Source organism: Ochotona princeps, chromosome 3 (genome assembly GCF_030435755.1).
Source record: "Ochotona princeps isolate mOchPri1 chromosome 3, mOchPri1.hap1, whole genome shotgun sequence".
NCBI classification, from domain to species: domain Eukaryota; kingdom Metazoa; phylum Chordata; class Mammalia; order Lagomorpha; family Ochotonidae; genus Ochotona; species Ochotona princeps.
This window is the reverse complement of record NC_080834.1, coordinates 111,629,380-111,652,968: the sequence shown is the minus strand read 5'-3', so window position 1 is coordinate 111,652,968 and position 23,589 is coordinate 111,629,380. Positions and strand designations below refer to the sequence as shown.

At 39.8% G+C, this 23,589-nt stretch overlaps 1 non-coding gene across 1 annotated transcript; it reads left to right on the top strand.

Moving 5' to 3' along the window:
- The first annotated feature begins 20,835 nt into the window (after positions 1–20,835).
- On the top strand, positions 20,836–20,938 carry LOC118758973 (U6 spliceosomal RNA). Its single transcript, XR_004995908.2, has one exon. It is a non-coding gene; the product is annotated as a U6 spliceosomal RNA (small nuclear RNA).
- The last annotated feature ends 2,651 nt before the right edge of the window (positions 20,939–23,589 follow it).

Below are 23,589 nucleotides of genomic sequence, written 5' to 3'. Positions count from 1 at the left end.
TTCTGTAACTCTGATTTCCAAGTAAAATAAATAAATAAACTGAAAACAGGATCAGAAAAAAAAACAGTTTTATATATATATATATACACATACATACAGAGGGAATGTTTCTCCTGAGAAAAACTAAGCCACAGAGCTGGCAGTCAGTTCATTCAAAGCACCTGTAAGCAAAGCAACACAATCAGAAGCTGTAAGAGCAGTTGTTGATAGAGCCCGATTGAGAAACATCCAATGTCTAGCGCTGTCTAGTAGAACCTGGGTTGGAAAATCATTCCAGTTGTATAAGATGCTCTTAGTACCCCAACCACAACCCTTCCTCAGGGACTCAACATTTTGTTTCACTTTGTTGACTTCTTGAAACATCTGTGTCTAATCATAAGAAAAGTCCTTGATTCATGCATACAACAGGCTAAGTATTTAGGAGTGATACTCACAAGAGTATTTTACAACAAATCATAAATAAATGTTGGTTAAAAAAAATATTACAGGGCCCGGCAGCCCGGCGGCGTAGACTAGCGACTAAAGTCCTCGCCTTGAAAGCCCCGGGATCCCATATGGGCGCTGGTTCTAATCCCGGCAGCTCCACTTCCCATCCAGCTCCCTGCTTGTGGCCTGGGAAAGCAGGCGAGGACGGCCCAAAGCTTTGGGACCCTGCACCTGTGTGGGAGACCTGGAAGAGGTTCCTGGTTCCTGGCTTCGGATTGGCACGCACCGGCCCGTTGCGGCTCACTTGGGGAGGGAATCTTCGGATGGAAGATCTTCCTCTCTGTCTCTCCTCCTCTCTGTATATCCGGCTTTCCAATAACAATAAATCTTAAAAAAAAATACTACAGCTTCCTTATCCATTAGATATGAAGCACGTTCTTAAAAAAAAAAGAAGATTTGGGGCATGGTGCCATGGCCTACCAGCGAAAGTCCTCGTCTTGGACATGCCGGGATCCCATATAGGCGTCAGTTCAAATCCTACTTCCCACTTCCCACCTCCCTGCTTGTGGCCAGGGAAAGAAGTCGAGGACAGCTCAAAGTCTTGGGACCCTGCACCAGCGGGGGAGACCCAGAAGAGCTCCTGGCTCCTAGCTTCAGATTGGCGCAGCACCAGCCATTGCAGTCACTTGGGGCATGAGTCATCAGACAGAAGGTATTTCTCTCTGTCGTTCCCCCTCTCTATATATCTGACTTTGCAACAAAAACAACCTTAAAAAATTTACTTTTTTTGGAAAGGACGATTTACAGAGAAGGTAATACAAAGATCTTCTGTCCACTGGTTCACTACCCAAATAGTTGCAACAACTGGAGCTGAGCTGAGCTGATATGAAGCCAAGAGTCACAAGCTGCTTTTGGCTCTTCTTTGCCAGTGCAGGGTCACAAGGCTTTTTTTTTTGGTCATGATTTCTCTGATTTCTATGCCTGTAAACAGGAAGCTGGATGGGAAGTGGAGGCTGGGTCATGAATTGGGGCCCATATGGATTCCAATGCTGGCTGGTAGAAAATTATCCAGTTGAGTCATTATGATGCTCTCAGATATGAGGCATGTACCACACAATCTCACAGACTCACTGGGATTGAGCAACAACTGTAAGCAGAAACAACAAACTTGTGCTGGCATCCGTCCTCACCTCACCATTTCTATCTCACCTTTATATGCTCCTAATTAGATTTTTTACTTCATGTATAGGTCATAAATTTTTTAACAAATTGTACTTTTTAAAAAGATTTATTTATTTATTTATTTATTATTGCAAAGTTAGATATATAGAGAGGAGGAGAGAAGGAGAGGAAGATTTTCCATCCAATGATTCACTCCCCAATCGGGCTGCAATGGCCAGTGCTGAGCCAATCCGAAGCTAGGAGCCAGGAGCTTCTTCCGGGTCTCCCACACTGGTGCAGGGTCCCAAAGCTTTGGGCCATCCTTGACTGCTTTCCCAGGCCACAGGCAGGTAGCTGGATGGGAAGTGGGGCTGCTGGAATTAGAACTGGTGCAAATAGAATCCCAGCACGTTCAAGGAGAGGATTATAGCCACCTTGTGAGACCTGATGCTTTTTTTTTTAAAAGAGGGTTTTTAAATTTGCTTGAAAGCAAACAGAGAGAGAGAGAAAGAGTGTGTATGCTTCTATTTCCTGGATAATTTCCCAAGTGGCCACAATGCCTGAGACTGTGCCAGTATTAAGCCAGGATCCCAGAGCTTCTTGAAGCTCTCTTATGTCAATTCAGGGACCCCAGTACTTGGGCCATTCTCTGCTTCTTTCCAAGATGCACTAATAGGGAACTTGGTTGTATGTGGACCAATTTGGTCTTGACGTGAAGATCATATGGGATGTGACATTCTAGGCCTTGAGTCCAATGACTTAACTGGCTGTACTATAATGCTAACCACCAACAAAACATGTCTTTTAGACAGAAGGAGAGAAATTATTGAGCTACTCAAAATAATGTATGTATCAGTCAATAAATGGCACCAGTAATAACAGCAGTGACAATAATTGGATTTATAAAATGATCAAATCTAAATGGATAAAGGAGCTAAACCTACACCTAGAAGCCATCAAACTATTAGAAGAAAACATAGGAAATACTCTACAAAATAGATGTAGGCAAAGAGTACCTAGGAAAACGATAAAAGCACATGCAGTCAAGACCAAAATAAACAGATGGGACTATACCAAACTAAGAAACTTCTGCAGAGCAAAAGAAAGTCAACAAAGTAAAGAAAGAACCAACAGAGTGGGAGAAAATCTTAAACAGAGAGGGCACTAACTTCTGGAATACACAAAGAACTCCAGAAACACAATGACAACAAACCAACAAACAAATTAAAAAATGACCGAAGGAAATGAGCAGACAATTTTCAAAGGAACAAATTCAAATGACTAACAGACATACAAAAAAGGCTCAAGCACCCTAGGAGTAATGGAAATTCAACTAAAAACTACACTGAGATTCCATGTAACCCCAGTGAGAATGGCCTACACACAGAAAAATACCAACATCTGCTGGTGAGGACGTGGGGAAAAAGATACCCTACTCCACTGCTGGTAGGGATGTAGACTGTTGAAACCACTATGAAAGTCAGGATGGAGAATACTCAGGCAACTAAAAATTCATCTACCATATGACCCAGCAATCCCACCTCGAGAATGTATCCAAAAGAACAGATACAAGCAACAGACATGAGAAAGCAACAAGCACCTCTGTATTCTTTGCAGCACAATCAAGAATTGCAAAAACATGGAAACAATCTAGATGCCCATTGAAGGAGGATTGGATAAAGAAGCGGTGGTATATCTACTCTATGAATACTAATCAGCTATTTAAGAGAATGAAATTTTACCATTTGCAACCAAATGGTCCGAATTGGAGATCATTATGCTCAGTGACACAAGTCAATCCCCAAAGGACAACTATCACATGTTTAACCTAATATAAGACAACTTTCATCCAAAATACAAAACAAAAAAGATATAAAGGTAAATAAACATACATTTATATTTCCACAATGAGAGACGTAATGGAGACCAGAGTACTAGGAATCAAAGAAAATTGACGGAATCTCTACTACTGAATCAAAGTAGACCTCAAATGAAACTTTTAAATATAGGTAGACAGCAAAATATTAGATTATCTACCACTGCTTAAACTAACAGTGTCATGACCCATGTAAAGAGCAGAATGCCGGAGTCAAGACCACACCTGACGGACTATTTTACTATAAAATTCAGGGAATGGTGTCAGGGAAAACAGGAGATGGAGCGGGAAGGGAGAAAGCCCTATACCAGCAAAATTATAAAGCAGAAAACAAGAATAATAGAAAAAAGCAAAAAAAATTGTTATTCTTAGTACCTCAGATATGGAAAATCATTTTGCATCATAACTTCATTATAATATAGAAATATATATATATATATATATTTAAAAAAAGATGTATTTATTTGTTTGAAAGTCAGAGTTACAGGGAGAAAGGAAGAGCAAGGTGCACTCCACAGATGGCTACAATGGTCAGACTGGGATAGGACAAACTCAGGAGCCTGGGACTTCTTGCGGATCTCATACATGAGGGGCAGGGCCCCAAACACCTGGATGATCATCCAAAGCTTTTCCTAGGCCATTAACAGCGATCTGGATTTGAAGTGCAGCATCTGGAACTTGAATTCCAGATAGGTTACTAGATTGCACACCAGCATGCATAACACAATGTTGGTCCCACAATATATATACTTCTTAATATCTGCTAAAGCAATAGAAGTTTTACGTTTAATGACTGGTCAAGTTTATAGTTTTTTCCTGGAGATTCAGAATTCTTTTTTGTGAGAACCTTTCTGTTTGAATTGGAATACGTTAAAAGATAATACAGACATCAAAATCTCAGTGACATAAGAAATACAACACTTATTTATCAAACACAAAGGTCAAAGTAGATATTGTGTGACTTCTCTGAGACTGAGTGAAAGAACAGTCCATTTGCTAGCCTCGATGAAGCCCCTATCAATTCTCTGCATCACTCAAGCCACTGTACACTTGTGTGTGTCTCCAAAGATCCTTTTGAAAGTAATAAACTTTTCTCAAATTTATCTTGTGCATGGAAAGTCAATGGCTTCAACATCTTATCTGAAAGCAAGTTCATCCTATCTTTTTTTTTATTAAGTTTATTCATTAATTACATTGTGCTGTAATTTCGTAGGAACTGGGATTCTCCCCACCCCTCCCCAAACCCTCCCCACATGGTGGGTTCCTCCACCTTGTTACTTAATCATAGTTCAAGTAAGTTCATCCTATCTTGACAAGTAACACTAAAATATAACCCTTTTTCAGAGAATTGACCAAATTGCACACGGGTATCCTGCAAGGCAGTTCACCCCTTTCCTAGTACATTTTTTGGCTACTTTATTTGCACAAAAACTTATTGTCTTAAATGAAGCTTTTGCTATTTCAGTATGGACCCAGCCTAGGTAAAGCCTCTAAATAAATGTCTCAAATTAGGTTAAGTTTGAACTGTAACAGGGATTACACTCTCATCTGAAGACTTGACTGAGGGAAGGAGAAACTGACTTCCAAGGTATCTTATATAGGTAGCAGGATACAACTTATTGTCCCTTGAGCATTTCTCTCTAACACATTGCTTCATGACACAGTAGTCAGCTTGTCTCAGGATGAGTAGAAATTGAGAACACTCCAAGACAGCATCCCAATATTAGAAATGACATCTCATTATGTGTGTTTGGAGATATTCAACTAGAAGCAGCATCAGATCAAGACTATGCTCCATGGTGGTGCATTGTACAGGGCAGGAATACCAGGGGGGCAGGGTTATGGAGTCTATTTTACCAACTCTGTTAGGCCCAGCCATAGCGGTAGTAGATGTTTTCTGCAACTCTCTCTGACTTGATAGAATGGTCTTCTGCACAGTCAGCTTCATGGGATCACATACATGCATAATCAATGTCCTAATACTAAATCTTTTCTGGTGCTAGGTGATGTAGTACTTGAGGATCTCTGCTCACAAGTAAAAGCAGCACATTCCACTGGCCAGAATCCAGTAATATTACAAGGAAGGCTGAGAAATTTATGGAATACACAGAAAGTGGTAATTCTAACAGTTTCTGTCATGCTGCTTAATTTTCAAGAAGTTGTACACACATTGTCAACACTTTGGATACCACTTTCTCAGCTAAGTAATTTTTTACATAAATAAACTTTGTAAAAACTCAAACACTCTACAAACATAATGATTCTAATTTATTTTCTCATTGAATTCATCATGCTGAAGCCACTAATTTAACAAAAACTAATAAAATTGGCAAGAACTTATATGAATAATAAAGTATGTGATTCAAAAGTAATTTAACATAGAATTATTTTCCCTTTCTGATCATAAAGCTTACATGTTAATATTTTATATTACATAGTATTTTCAGAAAAAAGTTAGCTTACAGTCTGGTCAATTTATTAGTATACAATATACTATTTAACTGATGCACAAATTTCTCCATTTTTTAAAACTTAAGATTTGTTAGACATAAATAAAAATGAATTTTGCCTATATGTCATGCCTCACCTGCTATTTTCAAACATTATGCATTGCTATAGAAACAACAGATGTGGATAAAATCCATGGTTTGGTTATTGAGTTGGAATTGTTGATAATGAATTTTAGTACTTTCCAAGTTATGACAGATATTTTTCAAGGTCAACATGACTTCCAACTTTATCTTTTCACATTTAGTGGATATTTCAGGCACACCAAATAGGAAATATGATTTTAAGATATCCATGATCAAATATGGTGGGGCAGGATTTTACCTGTTTTTAAAGTTAGGGTGGTATTGAGCCAGTGTGGTGGCAAAGCAGATAAACCAAGCCTGTGGTTGCAGTATCCCATGTAGGTGCTTGAGGTCACTTAGGGAGTGGATCAGTGGCTGAAAGATCACTCTCTGCGTCTCTTCCTTTCTCTCTCCCTGTAGTTCTGACTTTCAAATAAAATAAATAAAAAGTTTTTAAAAACAAATAAAATTAGGATGGTGTAATTTCCATACGGATGTTATAATTATAGGATTTTAAATGTATTCCCCATTATGACCATACAGAAAAAAGCTACAAAGTATAGATGAAAGAAGATGAGAAGTTTACATGTTTGACTAAGAAAAGCCACTGGCACACAAATAAGATGATATGCAAGAAATTCAAAACTACAAATTTTTACAGGACATAGTAAACCAATAATAAAATAACATAAGTAAGTCTCTCATTTTTAGTAATTGGAGCAAAACGGATAAATTCTCTAATCGAAAGGAAAGACAAGCAGAATGATCAAACTATGGCACAACTATAGGTAGTCTGTCAGAGACTGTGATCAAAAGACAACAAGGAGCGCTGACAAAATAAACTTTAAATAAAAAATTTACATGAGACAAATGGGTGCTATTGCTACAGATAGAGGCTTAGCCTGCCAAGTCCTGATGCCTGCCCCAAGTTTACAATTGAAGAACCTAGGTAAAGGACACGCTTAGTGCCAAACCAGTACCAGGAGAATATCTTGAACTATTTTTCTGTTGCTGTGATGGAATACTTGGGACATTTCATGTAGAAGAAAAGAGAAGATTTTGCGGTGCAATTCTTCAGGCTAGGAAGTCCAAGAACTTGGCGCTAGTATATGAGAAAGGCTCTCCTGCTGCTTCACAGCACGGCAGAAAGTACCGCATGCAAGGACAGAGCTCGCATGTCAGACAGAGCTTGATGTTTTAAAAAACAAGTATTGCGTATTTTTTAAAGTTTGATAATTTTTAACATTTGTGACTTTTGCTTTAGCTGTGACACCATATATAAGCATAGTGTTTTTCTTGAAAGCATGGATATTAATATCATCGAATTACACTGATGATGCTGATTTTAACATGAGTAAAGAATGATACACTGTCATTTTTATGGTACAGTCCAGCAAAGCAATATTAATAGACGTGTAACAAATGATATGAATTTGGTTTTCATACTCTCTGTGTTAATAACCCATGAATCTGTCAATGCACAATTCTATTGCCATGGCAGACACCTCGTGTCCCAGGCACTACCCAAAGGTCTCTGCTCTCATCATTGCTGCATTGAAGTGCAGTAACCAAGATTCTTCATGCTGTTGGTGGAAATGTAAAGTGACATAGCCACTGTAGAAAATAATGACTATTTCTCAAAAAATTAAAAGTAACATTGTCATACGACATAGCAATTTTTAAACATATACCCCAAAGAATTGAAAATAGGGTGTATATATCCATATTCATATGATTGACAATAGCTAAAATTCAGGAGCAATTCAAGTGTCCACTGAGGGGTAAAAAAGTAAGCTAAATATGTACATACAAGAAGCCTTCAAAGAGGATATGAAAAAACATATTGCGAAAAAACTAGGTTTGAATTTCAAAAATTATTTTGCATGGAAAAATAAACCCTTGTCTTTTAATTTTATTTTTTCTTCAACTCTCACAGTGCTCTTATTTATATGATGGACTATTATTTGGGTTTAACAAAGAAGAAAATTATGGCAATAAGCTGCAGTGTTGATGAAACTTAAGGATGTCATGCTAAGTAATAGCTCATGCTAAGTATAGTCACCAAAAGCACCTAACCACTTACAGGAGGTACTTAGAATGATAAAAATCATAGAGACAGAAAGAAGGGTGGTTGCTAGGGTTGGGGTTTGGAGAACACAGGGAGTTAATTGCTTAATGGGGACAGAGCCTTCAATTTTATAAGATGAAAAGAGTTCCAAATATGGATGGTGGTGTTGTATGCACAGCAACTGTGAATGCATTTGATATATATGAACTGCATACTAAGAAATACACACATATATAGATATATACGCATGAGAAATTCTATGTTGCACATATTTCACCAAACTGAAAAATGCAAAAAAAGTAAAAAAGAATTACAGTGTAATTATTTTAATCATTTTTATAATTTCAATTGCCACAAAATCTAGGGTTGTTTTTAAAAATGAAAGCAACAAAGTGACTGTTCTTTCTTGAAAAGTAATTATCAGATAGGCAGAGAGTATGGTGAAAGAGAGAGAGAGAAAACGAACTAGACAGAAAGAGACACAAGAGAGGGCGCCCTACCATCTGCTAGTTTACTCCCCAAAGATCTGCAGTGGGCAGAGCTTGCTTAAGGCTGAAGCCAGGAGTTGGGAATGAAATCCAGGTTTTCCAAATGGGTGGCAGGAACCCAATCATCTCAGTGTCCTCACTGGTAGGAAGCCAGATTAAGAGGTAGGAGCCATGAGCTGAACCCAGGTACACATTTAAGTACTAGGCTAAATACTTGCTCTGGAAGTGACCATTCTTAAATCTACCTTAATACATGAGAGAGCAGTGCGTTTAAATAGGCTCAAGTAGATCTTCAAAATCTGAGCAACAGATTCTTAACTCATGGACCTGTGTGTGTTTGAAGGAACAAGTACCTGCACATCTCATGACCTATCTTCCTTAATTGAGCTGGGTTATTTAGCAATCTTGAGACACAATAGACTCCAGTGAATGAACTTGGCTTGATTCACAACATTCCTCAAGTTAGTTTCCAAAAGTCAAAATTTCATGGTAAGGCTACTTGGCTGTCTATTACTTCTTTCTGTACAATGATTTAGCAACAGGTAATGTTGTGATGAAGTGTTTGGAATATGGCAGGAAATTCTCAGGATACTGAGGTTTTAGGAAGGATAATTTGGTCTCTTGACAATCTTTCCAGTAGAATCTTCCATGAAACAGTAAATGAAAAACCTGTTAGCACACTGATCAATTGTGTTAAGTAAATTTATGTGAACAAATTGATATTTCCTTATAATATAGATTTTATTTACCATCTGTGTAAATTATTAATTATCATTAAAGGTGAATTTAATAGTTTTGAAAGCAAATGGTTATTATTGAACACCCACTTTTGGAAAACTCATAACATGGTCAAAAATCCCTTGAGGCAGAGTTCAGCTTACAGAATGTAAAATTATACCTAAGGGAAGGCACGTGATCGGAGTGTTTAATGGGCACACAAAATCACGTGGGGGAAATTTTGTTCCACTTAAGATAAATGGAATGTTCTTCTCAGACCAAAGCAGCTCAGGCAAGGTCAGTTTCTCATCGGATGTGAGCAGATCTTGGTGCCCGGCTTTAGTTTGAGTTACCTATTTGTTCAAAGCAGGTGGCGTTCAGAATAAATATATAGTCCGAGGTACAAAGGTTTTCCTCACACAAGTTTCTTAAGATGTCTTTTCCAGGAATTGATTTTATTTTCTTGCTCTTTTTAAGTTAAAAGACTTTCCACCATTCTCTTTTGGCTTCATATTAATGATGGTTTAATGCTGACACACTTGCTCAGCCAGAAGCTTTCACAAAATTGCAACCAAGAGTGGGATTCCTGTACTCTTTAAGGCCTTTGTTTCTGTAAAAATTGTCCCCTCAGGCATTTTGCAAAATTATCCTTCCAGAAGGTTTGGAAAGAGTCACCTTTTGCCTGGTAGGGGACCTTTTTGAGAAACAAAAATCTTACAGAGGGTTCCCTACTTTTCCTTTCAAATCGAAGGGCTTGGTGGTGGTGGTGGTGGTGGGAAAAGGTGAAACATTCACTTCTCTTTATGATAGAGAAAACTTTTCTTTAGTATGTGATTCTTAACAGTAATTAAGGGATAAAACTGCTTCTGATTTCTTTTTCATTCTTTCCAATCTAATGGTTGCCAGGAAAAAAAAAAAAAAAAACTCCTTTTGAAGTTTACCCTAATTAGAGAGGCCTAGCTAGCTCCTTGCATTCTTGCATAGTAATTAAAACCACCTTTTCTCACGCAGTCTCAGCTGTAAAATGAAATATAATAAAAATAGATTAAAAAAGAAATACAGTGAAAGCAGAAAAAAGGCAGATGGAAAGTTAAAGTGGAAGAAAGGATTACTGACTTTGGGATGTTCAACTGTTAAACTCAAGGTTTGTGGTGGCTCATAAACTACACTCAGATCTTCTCAGATTCCCCTTTTTCTAAAATTGACAAAAGTACAGAGAGGAAACATCACAGCATTATTAAAACAAACCCCACTGAATCCATCTGGCTCGCCTTGCGGGATTCCAGCCCATTAGTTTATGTTACAAGTTTGATGACTCAACGCCTCAAGATGTAGCCACAAGGAAGAATTTTCTCATTTTGCAAAAACTGTCAAATCTCATTCATTGGAGCAAAGGCTCCTCATTTGGGGCTCATTTTCAGACGGTTGTTTATCTGTTTTTGTATCTTAAAAACCTCCCTTAGTGGATGGAGTTTGTCCTGAGTTCCTAAATAGCCAGGCATCTTCCTCCTCTCCCCAGCTGCCACAAGGCTCTGTTGCCGAGTTTTGGTCACTGAACCTGGGTATTTCCTGCTCTCCCTTTCCCTACTTAACGTTCCCGCTACTTCTTTCCCTCACATTTTAGCACCATCTGAGTGTCATCTGTTCCCTGCGGCTCCACCTTTCTTTCCACGTGCTATTTACCTGCACTTGAAAAAAAAATCTTCAATTTTGTGTTCGCTTTCTTTCAAAACTGCTCCTCTTCAGCCCCTTCTTATCATTCCACCTCTTTGTTGTAAAAACAATAAATGGGCCCAGCGGCGTGGACTAGTGGCTAAAGTCCTCGCCTTGAACACGCCCGAGATCCCAGATGGGCGCTGGTTCTAATTCCGGCAGCTCCACTTCCCATCCAGCTCCCTGCTTGTGCCCTGGGAAGGCAGTCGAGGACGGCCCAAAGCCAAAGCCATGGGACTCTGCACCCGTGTGGGAGACCTGGAGTAAGTCCCTGGCTCCTGGCTCTGGATGGGCACAGCACCAGCCCATTGCACTCACTAGGGGAGTGAATTATCTGATGGAAGATCTTCCTCTCTGTCTCTCCTCCTCTCCGTAATCTGACTTTGTAATAAGAATAAAATAGATCTTTAAAAAAAAAAACAGTAATTAACGTTGGAGAAACAACGGCACAGAAAATTCAATGAACTCGCCCAAACGACGAGGCTAATGGCCAACAACTCTTCTCTGGAAGCCATCACATTGAAAAAAAAATAATAAGAAGAAACGTTTCCAAGGTTTATGATGGACACGGAGTATGTGTGAGCTAACTGCACACAGCAAACCAAACAGCTCTTTGATGATGCATGGCGAGAGGGGGACTGGCGCGGCAAGTGTCCAGTTTGGCCTACTTGCTCCCCAACGCCTGCCCCGGTCTGCAGCACCCTGGCCTTGCGCCCCCTGCCCTTTGGCGCGGCTCCTCGGCGCCCCTCTCGCCCCACTCGGCCCGGCTAACGTGTCTCTGAGGATGACTCAGGCCGGCTCAGCCCAGCTCGCGCCTGGCCAGGCGCCTGGACGCTGGCGGCGGAGACGCCGGGGCCGCCGCTCGGGGGCGAGGGCCGCTCGGGGGCGAGGGCTCGCGCCGGCCCCTCCCGCTTTACGGCAGCTGCAAACACGGCCCGGCCCGGCCGCCGTACCGCGACGAGCCCGCGCCCGCGCCCGCGCCGCGCCGCTCAGGTAACCCGAGTCCTTCTCTTTGCAAAGTTTGGGTCGCAGCTCGCTCGGCGCTCCGAGGCCTCCTCGTCCCTCCCGCCCGGCGTCTCAGGTCGGCGAGGTTTTTAGCGTTGGCCGCACCCCCCCCCCGTTGCGTGGGTAGGGGCTCCTCGGGGCGCGCGGCAGGCTGAGGGGCGTGAGCGGGGACCCCCGAGCTCTCAGCCCCTGGAGCCTCCTGCCCAAGTGTGGCTTCCCAGAGCCGGCTCGTCTGCCGCCTTCACACAGGCGCGCACACAGAGACACACACACAGAGACACACACAGACACACACACACACACACTCGGGGCTCCTGAGGGGCGCCCGCAGAGGCGCAGCACACCCCAACATCAGGTGTCCGGCCCACGAGTGGAAGGCACCCCGAGGACGCACGGGACGGCGAGGAACTTCACGAGGAAGTTCACGCCGCCAGAGTTCACCCTGGTTGCTGCTCTAGCGCCGGCCTTTCCTGCCGCTTTGGCCCGTTTCACAGTTGTAGCCTCCTACACTTTGTGTGTGTGTGCTTGTTTTAATCGGATGTGTCATCTGTTGTAGTGTCTTTTTTTTTTTTTTTTAACTACTTGACGTCTGTCTGTCTCTCCTTTGCATTCGCGTATCAGCACTAACATTCTGACTGCAGCAGTGTGGATGCATTAGTGGGCTCTGGACGAAATCACTGCACAGGGTGTTCCGCTACACGTAGCCAGCGGAACAAAGAAACGGGGTCTGTTTGACAGCTCACATCTTCCCAAGCGCACGAGGTTACATCTGGATGCTTGCAATGCTTACTCCCTTCAGTACAGTTTGGGAACAGTTCTTCCTCAGTTCTTAAGCCAGATCAGAGGCAAACTGGTGACGGATTTAAGAAATTCCTGTCCTGTGCTTTGGAGGCTACACAGGATGGAGTGTGCTGCTGGTCTGCGGCGCCCTGGAGGGGTGGAGAGAACAGGGTTAAGAAGGGATTGGGTTTTAAACTGGCCTTGTGTTTGAGTTGGGATTTTCCCCACAAGAATTTTTGATGCAAGAGGGAGTTTTTGTTTTCACTATTACTTTTCACTGCATTCTACTCATTTTTTCCCCTCCTTTACCACCATCACTGATTTTAAGACTTGAAAATAACAGAATAATTTTTTTTTTTAGTAACAGTGGAGCAATATTCCTGGCATTATACAAAAAGTACTGTAAATGTTCTAGGGTCGAAAATGTGAAATGATACAATGATACAATTTATTAAGCACAGTGGAGTAGTACATTTCTGATGCTCTGCAAAGGGTTCTGTAAACTTCTGTTCAGGGACCAAAAATGTGCATTCCTACAATTTATTTATAAATTGCTGGTACGAAACATTATCATATTTATGTCAATAGCTCAATACTTTCCTATCCACTTGTTCAACAAATACCTATTTAGTACTTGCTTACACTGTTCTTAGGTGGAATAAAACTGAGAACACACTTTTGCCCTCTTGGAATGCAAATTTTATTGGAGGGAGATAGCATTTATGCTAAACATCATGTTTACATATACATTGATTAAATGGGAAAAACACAGCTATGATGATGCAAAGGACTGTGTGTTGTAACTTAAAATGATAAGAGAAGTCTTAGATGATAAGAGAAGTCCTCGGGGAAGGAAGACATTCCTGTTGCTCTGGGTTGGTGGAGGGATGTGGACCAACTGAGATTTGGGGAACCAGCTGTCTAGGTTCATAAGAAAATGAAGTGGAGACAGGCCTTGGCTGATGCTGTGTTCAAGGATAAGGAAAGGAGCTTGTGTGGCTAGGGAGGAATGCAGGAGGAAGGAGAAGTCAGATACGGGACCTGAGAGTAATATTTAGCCTAGTAAGCCCTGCTGTCACTGGCTTTTGCTCCACACTGTGTGGAATGCCATTGATGATGTTGACTAGAGCAAGGAGATGCGCTAACATCTTTTTCCCACTTTGATTCTGACTACTGTGCTGAGAACGGACTTAAGGAACAGAAAGCAATTACGATACTCTATGTGGCATGATGGCAGCTCCCACCAGGATGTTAGCTGTGGAGGTGGTGAAAAGTGTGTGTTTTTAGAAAGCTGAAGAGGGTCAATTACTGAGTCTTAGTTTACTGCAGTCTGGTATTCTCCTGGAAGTCAAATGAAGTGTTTGAAGTAAGGGACTAACATTTTAAAGATTAGAAATGAGAATTAGAAATGAGAATTGACTTAGTAAGCAAAGTCTGGTGGTCTTCATTATAACAATATTCATGGAGTGATGAGGATGAAAACCTGTTTGAAATGGATAAAGGTGTACAAAGCAACGATGTGCCTTTATGCTAATGAGGAAAATCAATAGTTCAGGAAAGGAGAAGGAGCCCTTTGTCTAGATAGGAGGGCTCAGATTGTAGAATATGAGTTATCTGTTGTTAGGATTATGGGCTGTTTATCTTAGTAGTGCAAGGTAAGGAGAATGTGGGCACGGATACAGGAAGGATCTGTATGGCTCCTGCCTTCTCATTTTGTGTGTCAGTGAATGAGGAATTTTCGGGAAATACCTACTTCTATTTGCCTACCAAGTTAGGGATGTTTGTTGGGAGAATAGTTTGAACTAATGCAAATTGCTTGAAACAAAGACTTTTGTGTTTTGCTCAGGAAAAGAAAGGGGGAATTCTAACCCTTGGGTTTGTTTGGGACTTGGGGGTGCTCGGAGAGAGGGAGGAAATAAGGCCAGTTGGATCCCACTGTGTAATATGGGAAAGTCAGTGATGAAGTGGGCCAGGAGACAGACTCTCAGCTGCTCTGAAGTGATTTTCAAAGGGACCTTTTGCCTTTAAAGCAGCAAGCCATGGGTCATCACAAGGAAGACAGTGTTGCTACTGCTGGCGGTAAATCTAGAGGTGGTATTCCATCTAGGAGGAGATACTATCTACTCCCCCAAGCCAGAACACATATTTATGTAGCAAATTATTTATTTGCTTATTTATTTACATTGGAAAGTCAGATATACAGAGAGGAGAAGAGACAGAGAGGAAGATCCTCCGTCCGGTGGTTCACTCTCCAAGCAGCCGCAATGATTAGAGCTGAGCCAATCCAAAATCAGGAGCCAGGGACCTCCTCCAGGTCTCCCACACAGGTATAGGGTCCCTAGACTTTGGACTGTCCTCTGCTGTTTTCCCAGGCGATAAGCAGGGAGCTGGATGGGAATTGGGGCAGCCAGGATTAGAACCAGCGCCACGAAAGGATCCCGGGCGTTCAAGGCGAGGACTTTAACCACTATACTATCACGCCGGGCCCAGAAGTAAATCTTGATAATTCCTTGACTCCTTTGATTTGGCAATGTGTCTCATGATTCCCTTGGCAAAATTTGATTCATTCATTTGTTTGCCAGTTGAGAGCTTGAAATCAAGGTTGTCTGTATTGTTGCATGAGAAGTTGACATTAGACAGAATTGTAATTTAATTATTTTGACAGCTTAACTAGGAAATGTGATTTATCTTACACAGAAAACTAATACCTTTTTTTTATGATTAATTATGTTGCATTATGTGACACAGTTTCATAGGCTCTGGGATTCCCCGAACCCCTCCCTGTACCCTCCCCCCGAAAACTAGTACTTTACATTCAGCATGATTTCATCCAACTTTTTTTTTCTGTTAAAATAAAAATAAATATATGTGATTTCTTTTTATTTTAAAAAGTTTGATTTATGGTATGGCAAATGGCACAGTTGGCTAATTCTCTGCCTTGCATGCACCAGGAACCCATAAGGCACTGGTTAATGTGCCCAGCTGTTCCACTTCTCTTTCACCTCCTAGCTTAAGGCCTGGGAAAGCAGAGGAGGAGGCCTAAGGCCTTGGGACCCTGCACCTGCATGGGAGGTACGGAAGAGAGTCCTGGTTCCCAGCTTCAGATCAGTTTAGCCCTAGCTGTTGCAGTCATTTGGGGGGTGAACCAGCAGTTGAAAGATCTTTCTGTCTCTCCTTCTCTGTGTAAATCCGCCTTTCCAATAAAATTTGATCCTTACAAAAAGGTTGAAGCAAAGTGGGGATGGATGCTCTCAAGGATTGAATTATGGTTTCATAGAAATATATTACATATATTTTAAATGCTTCAGATGTTCAGTTATGAAAAAAGTTACATATGCTTCCCCTTTCCTAAAAATATAATGAAAAATCTATGTATTTAATTTGTTTTCTCTGGGTATATTGTCATGTTTTAAATAGTACCATGATTTCTTTTGAAATCTTGGTGTGTAACATTATTGGCCTTCTTTACTTTTGTTATTATTTATTACATTGGTTCAGTCTTATGTGTTCAGCTTTATACTACATAGGCTGTATTCTTTTACTTCCAGTGTCACTGGTGATAGAATAATTTCCTTTTTTTTTTTTAAGATTTGTTTCATTTTTATTGGAAAGGCAGATTTACAGAGAGAAGGAAAGACAGAGACAAAGATGTTTTATTTTTTGGTTCACTCCCCAAGTGGCTACAATGGCTGGAGCTGAGCCCATCCGGAGCCAGGAGCCAGGAGCTTTCCTCCATCTCCCATGTGGGTTCAGGGTCCCAAGGTTTTGGGCCGTCTTCTACTGCTGTCCTAGGTCATAAGCAGGAAACTGGATGGAATGTGGAGCAGCTGGGACATGAACCTGTAACCAAGGAATCCCAGTGCATGCAATGCAGGGATTTAACCACTGAGCCATCATGGTGGATTCTAGGCTCAGTGATATAATACTTTCAAAAATTTTATTGCTACATAATTTTTGGGATTCCTTTTTTCTGCACAGAAATTAGCAAGAATTCTCAAAGAAGAAATAATTTTAAACAAATCATAGTATTTCTGTAGGTTGTGAGTGTGTATATTTTCGTTTCAGGTTACTATACTGTTCAGTACTTTGGTGGTTTCTCTGGGCGTCTTCGGGATCCAGGCACTGTATCCTGATCATCTCCAGGCTGGAATTATTCAGATTCTTTGAAACAAATCTGAAACTTTCCCTGAAAATCTTCAGCAGATTCGGAGTACTCAAACCAAGGTAAACACATTCTGGGGCACCACACCTCTCTTTTGGAATGATAGTCCTATAAGCTTGACAGATTAGATTACATCTGAGTGTTAAAAGCCTCTTTGATCAAAGATGAAGAAATACTAGGTAGAGATGAAAATTGAATCCGATTGCAAGGACATTGTGGTCCTGGATCTTTTCCTTAAATTCAATTTTGTTAACTCCAGAAATTTTTCCAAGTCAGAATCACGTGTCATTAGGAAAACAGCTTCTAATCATACAGGAAGTTGTCTACTTATATATGTTTGTAAAAGTGTTTCAAGTTTTCCTGAGCGTTCCAGAGATGAGAGACCACGTGAATGACCTTTCCCTGGGAGACCTTGTTCACGGAGACAGGCAGTTCCTAGGGTAAGCACACTAAGTGTGAATTTCTGAGTGCTTTCAGTCATCCATCTTGGAAGAATTTTCCTAAAGACAGACTGGACACCAAAAGATTAGTGGCTCCCTCAGAATGGACCAGTCGGTATGAGTGATTTGTAGTTAATCACCTAGGAGCTAGAAAGTAAGCTAAAGCTTCCACAACCTGGGTGTTCCATCCCACAGATAAACAGAACCATTTTTTCTTGGAGTGTCAACTTAATAGTTTTTCTTTTCTTAAATAGCAGTTAAGTAATTTGGCTAATAAATTAACTGCTTAGAAACAGAGATGTGACTTTGACATCTGTTTTGAAACTTATGATTTTGAAGTAAAAAAATAGTTGATTGTTGATTTCCATTGATAATATTTGTAGACCACAAGAGAGGTACATTTTCCATATATCTTAGTTTTAACTCCTAGCAAGATCTTCTAAGCGTCATTCATTTGAAAATTGATGTATCTTCTTCTAAATTTCAACTATAGAAGTGATGAAAGTGAAATCTACTTGGAAATTTGGAGAAACTTGAAATACTGAGATTTTTTTCCCTGTAATACTGGTAGCTTCTCTATTATCTCTTTCCCTTTCTTTTAGATTCTCTGAATAAAGGAAAGAAATCCTGCCTCTCTTAAATTTCATTCTGTTTTATGAGTGTTTCGTATATTGTTTTTGCAGTGATATTTAAACTTTAGTTTCAGATCATTGTCACCTTTGTTGTAGCTCTTCAAGCATATGCATATGTATGTGTATATGTATACATATATGTTCTAAGTTTATAATTTTGTTCATTTGTTTATTTTAAGTTGGGGGCATAAGAAGGGAAAGGCAGAAAGTTAGCAGATTTATTTGCTCCAGTAGATTTTATTCTGTCCATGAGTGGAAAATTATAGAAAGATTCCATACCCACACCCAATGCTTAAATTAACTCAAAATTAAACAGAAAATTAGTTGTTATCAAATCATGGACATTTTTTAAAAGAATGCAAAATCAGAATTTTAGGACCGGTTCCACTGCAAGTGAAGCTGCCTGTTGTGTGCTGTGCTGGCCACCAGTGTTGGGGAGCCGGTTTGAGTCTTGGCTGTACTGCTTTTCTCTCTGCTTCCTGCTAGTGCACCTGGGAAGGCAGCACAAAATGACCCAGTACTTTGGCACCTGTCGCCCATGTGAGAAATCAGCATGGAATTTCTGGTTCCTGGCCTTAGGCTGAGAACGGGCTGTGAGAGTGATTTGGAAAGTAAATCAGTGATTGCGCATTGATTTTTCTGTCTCTGTCTCTCCCTCTCTCACACAGACATACTCTCATTTTGCCTTTCAAATAAGTACACACTTTTTAGAAGGTGTCCAAATTTATTTATTTGTAGCAAGGGTGTTGGGATTTTATTTCTTTTAGCAAGGATAGCATGCTATGCTGCCTTCCTCTGTGTCTACTTCAATTTGGGGATGCTGCTGTGGATTCTGCTAGTAGTGAGTGTTTTTAATTTATTGCTAATATTACAGAAGATGACATGGGTCCGATTCATGGGACTCTTCCTCCTCCTTTCTTCCTTTGAATGGTGAAAGTCGCCTTGACTTCATTGCCGCATGCTGCATATCTGCGGAAAAGCAGCTGTTCTTTTTGTTTGCTCAATGCTGAACATAAAAATCTAATTGTGTGATTTTTCATATCATTGTTATCAAAAATTCAATTTTACAGCAAGCACAAAACTGCATAATAAAAGCTTGATGTGTTTGTATTATTATCTAGACATTTTCTTAGTATGTATCCAATTTGAACTCCTGTAAGCAATTCTATGATTTTTTTTTAAAAAAAAGCCATCACATTGTGTTCAGGACAAATAGTTACAAAACCTGTAAATTAATGTTTTATGAAAAAGGACCTGGTATTATATTAGTCTGAACCTCTTATTGAAAGACACTCCTGCCGCACTTCACATGCCTTCTTTCAGATTCGTGTACTTTTTTTTAGGTAGTGAAAAGCAAACCTTTACTAATTCGACAACACTAATTTAACTGCACAGCTCATCCTTCACTTTCCTACAAAAACAGAAATAGAATCTTGAGATTAATAAAACATTATTCATTAAGGTAATGGTTATGGTGACACAGGAGTTCAGACTGATGTATGCTTTGGAATAGGACAGGTGATTGATATCTGCATTTTACTACTGCACTATGTAAACTATGTCAACATATCTGCATTTTCTTTGTACTTCATCTCTTCTCTAACCTGGTAATTATGTACAAATGGCATTTTTCAGAATTTCACTTTATTTATAATGTGATAATCATGTACTGTATAAAGCTTATTGAAAGGAAAGAAAATGTAAGATATAGGAAATTACATCAACTTACATGTAGAAGTGTCTTTGAAGTTGATCTCTAAGTTGGCAACTTAGTTTTCCTGTATTTTCTTTCCCACAATGGAAAGGACTTTTACCATTCATCCAATACATAATAATTTTTGTTCCTTTTCTTTCCTTGTTCCTTTTCATTGTTTTCTTATTCTCAGCAATCTTGGGGAAGGAGGCCCAGTAAAATCAAATATGATCTCAGATGAAGCCACTTTCATGTTCTGTTCCTTGCAGTGTCCCAAGGGAGGCCAAGGGAATAAGTGAGATATGATTGTCAATTCTTTGTCCATGCTAGTATAGCAGTTTCTCTGTGGATGACAGACTAGTCTTTCTTAATGATATTCACATACATATATGTACAATTTATAAAATGTTTTAAAAGTAGTTATTTATCTGAAAGGTAGTGAGGGGCAGGGAGAGACTCACAGATCTGTTTGTTTAGTCCCCAGACCTGGTTCAGGCTAAAGCCAGGAAGCAGGAACCCCATCCCTCCCTCCATATAGGTGCAGGGCTCCAGTGCTTGTCCCTCTTCTGCTGCCTTCCCGGGAACAGGAGCAGGAAGCTGGTGCAGGAGGTTGACTGCAGTACGCAGTATTGTCTTTGTAACTACTGAGCTAACTGCTTCTCTGCAGTGCCGGCCCCCACACAGCTTTGTATGTGTGACTCTGCTTGCTGTTCAATTTCATTGACTATGGAGAGGGGTTGATGTTGATATTATTATGTATCAATACCATTTAGAAAAATTTTCTTTCCAAAAAATTTTTATGTGAATTCTCAATTTTCAGTTTTTTGATTTTTCTATTGATAATTGAACATTTAAATATAAAATTGAGCCCGTTAAAGAAGTATACTATTTTGTTGCATCATTAAATTTTGTTTTTGTGTCTTTTATTACAAGTCACATCTTATCCTCAGAAATATGTGACTGTCTGCATAAATTAAAATTAGTAAGTTCAAGTATGGAGGAGCAAAAATAAACCCCATTTTTGCATGTAATCAGTTGTATTTACCTTTTTTTTCAAAAGATGTTCTACTAATTTACTTATTTGAAAGAGAGGAAGGGAGAGTGCTCACTTCAGCAGCACATATTCTGAAAATGGAATGATACAGAGATTAGCATGGCCCCTATGCAAGGGTGAGAGGGAGAGAGAGAGCTCTTCCAACTGCCGCAATGGCTAAAGCTGGGTCAGAGTGACACCAAAGGCCGCTCATCATCTGCTTTCCCAGGCACGTGAGCAGGAAGCTTGACTGAACGTAGAGTGTTGGCTTAATCCACTGCAGAACAGTGCCAGCTTCAACTGTATTAACATTCTGATTACATGTTCCTTTATGTTCCTAGATATTTAGGGCTGTTGAAGAGAGCATCTAGTCATTTTCAATATTTTGTTAATTTCTATTTATTTTTAATTTTCATGGTAGAGTTCCGTAGGCATGGAGATTTCTCTTCCACCCTCCTCTTCCTCACCTCTCCACTGTTTTCTCCATATTGTAATAATAGTATAGCCCTTCAGCAACAATCAGAAGGGTGCCATTTTGCTATTTAAGTGTATCATGACATTGTAGGTATAGACAATGGAATCATCTAGTCTTTCATTTATATAAAGCTATGTTGAATCACATGGATCCAACTCCAATGAAGACAGATGGTGGCTGAAAATTCTTTTGGTTCACAGGCTCATCTTGCCACACATTGATTAAAAATTATTTTATTTTAAATTAAAAAAAATTGTAGTTAGGGATAAAGACCTTCCCATTTTTATCAGCAGGGACAGGTGAAGTTTTTTTTTTTGTTTGTTTGTTTTTTTGACAGGGAAAGTTTTAACACACTTCTTTAATTCACATTAATCTGATAGAACTAGGCAATTACTCCAGCTTGTACTCTAAATTATGTTATCATGAGGCTACAAGGATGATCAGTAGAAAGCAGTGCTCTTTCAGGGCTGAGAAGAACCTGAAATAATGGACAGAGAGTGGGAAGGTGAGTGAGAGGGTGTGAATGGTTCAGAGGAATGATTCTGACGCTTTTAATGAAATTTCCAGTGGTCTTTAAGAAAATGGGAATATAAGGATTATACCGTTAGTTTTCTAACTGGATGTTTTCAGGCCAGCTTTCCTTCTTTGTTTAATAACGTTATGGCAAAATAAAAACGGTGGTAAATCTTTTATTGACTTTTATGTCTTCATGTGCTTATTTGTGCATGTGCGCATGCACAGCCTTCCCACTAATAGGTATTTGATTAGCATTGCTCTTACTGATGCATGAAGTCCAGAGGTGTCAGAGATGTCCAATGAGCATCTGTAGCGTTTTTCTAGAGAGAAAAATCCCAGATGTAGCCTGTTAATACTTGATGATATACAAGGGATCATCTGCCTGGGATGCGAGAGATGCTATGAAACATGTTTGTTTTAAAATGGAGGAGATATCAGGTTCAGGCCAGTGAGAAAGTCAGGAAAATGAAAATGAAGGCCAATTTTGCTTAGCTGGCTTCTCGTCAGGTTTGCATGTGAAGAGGATGTGCAGTAGACAGTGATGTGGAGAAGTGTTCCCTGAGATTCTTGGAGTCAGCACTTAGATTCATGCGGTAATCTTAGCTCACAGGGCATCTGCTCAAATTGAGAATTACAAAAAAAAAAAAATGCTGGTTCTTGAAGTAGGTGGGAACCCTTAAATGAAGTGTACTGTTGTAAACGACAAACTTTTTCTGATCAAAGTAACAGTCATTACAAAACATTCAGAAACTCTACAAGACTTTAAGTAGACAACTAAAACACCTATGCCCTGTTAAAATCTTGACACGTTTTCTTGTTTATCCATTTTTCCTTTAACTTTTGAAATCAGAATAGATTCAAATAACTTTTTTTCCACAGATAACATTTTAAATACAACTTAAAATTGCACAAAAATCTTTAATGTGAGGTATGTTGAACTCTTTTCTCTTCAGTTGCATAAACTGATTGAAAAGACTTAAGGTTGAATTTTCCTTTCTTACTTCTATCCACCCAGTTACATGCTAACTGATTTCTGGGATACTCCTCTGTATTCTATTCATTCTGAAAATCCCCTTCTAGAACATTGAACATAAGTTTACAAGTATATATGGCTGCTTTCGTCAAGTAAATATGTACCCCAGCAGGGTGGCTTTGCAGCTTAAGTATAAATGTCCTTTGACGTAATCTATGTGAAAATCCAAGTAAAATGTAGGAAATGCAATGCTCATTTAGTGTGAGTTTTAATTTTTTCCAGTATTAAGCATTCTGCCCTAGTTTTATTCAAAAGGAAGCGTTTTACATGAATATTAATACTGATGACTACATGAATTAAGTATTGATTTTTTATGTATAATTTAACTTTTATTGATTTTCAGAGCACAGTTTCTCAGTATTACAAACATTCTCTTGCCTCTGTGGTTCATATTTGAATTTAATAATTCTCATCAATAAATTTATCACTTCATGGGAAAAGCTGTATTGTGGACGAGCCTATTGAACAAAAATGCTTGTTCTTTAGTCCCCTTGTAGGCTTTGTGGATTTTCCCCTGGTTTAAATTGTAAAAATTTATGTTGGAAAACACTGTCACTTTGTGGACTAGTAGATTTCTATTCAAAATATCAGGCCACAGTTCCCACTGGTGAGCCAGGGATGGGGGCCCCCAGGCCAGCTGGTCTATAATACCTGTCGGTATACGTGTAGGCCAGTTCTGAGGGTGGGCTGTGCTGGGCCAGTCTGCAGAACCCATTGGCATTTGTGAAAGCCAGGATGGCTTGCAGAGTAAGCCAAGTTGGGCCACAATATCCACAGTTTATATGAGGAATGTGGCTG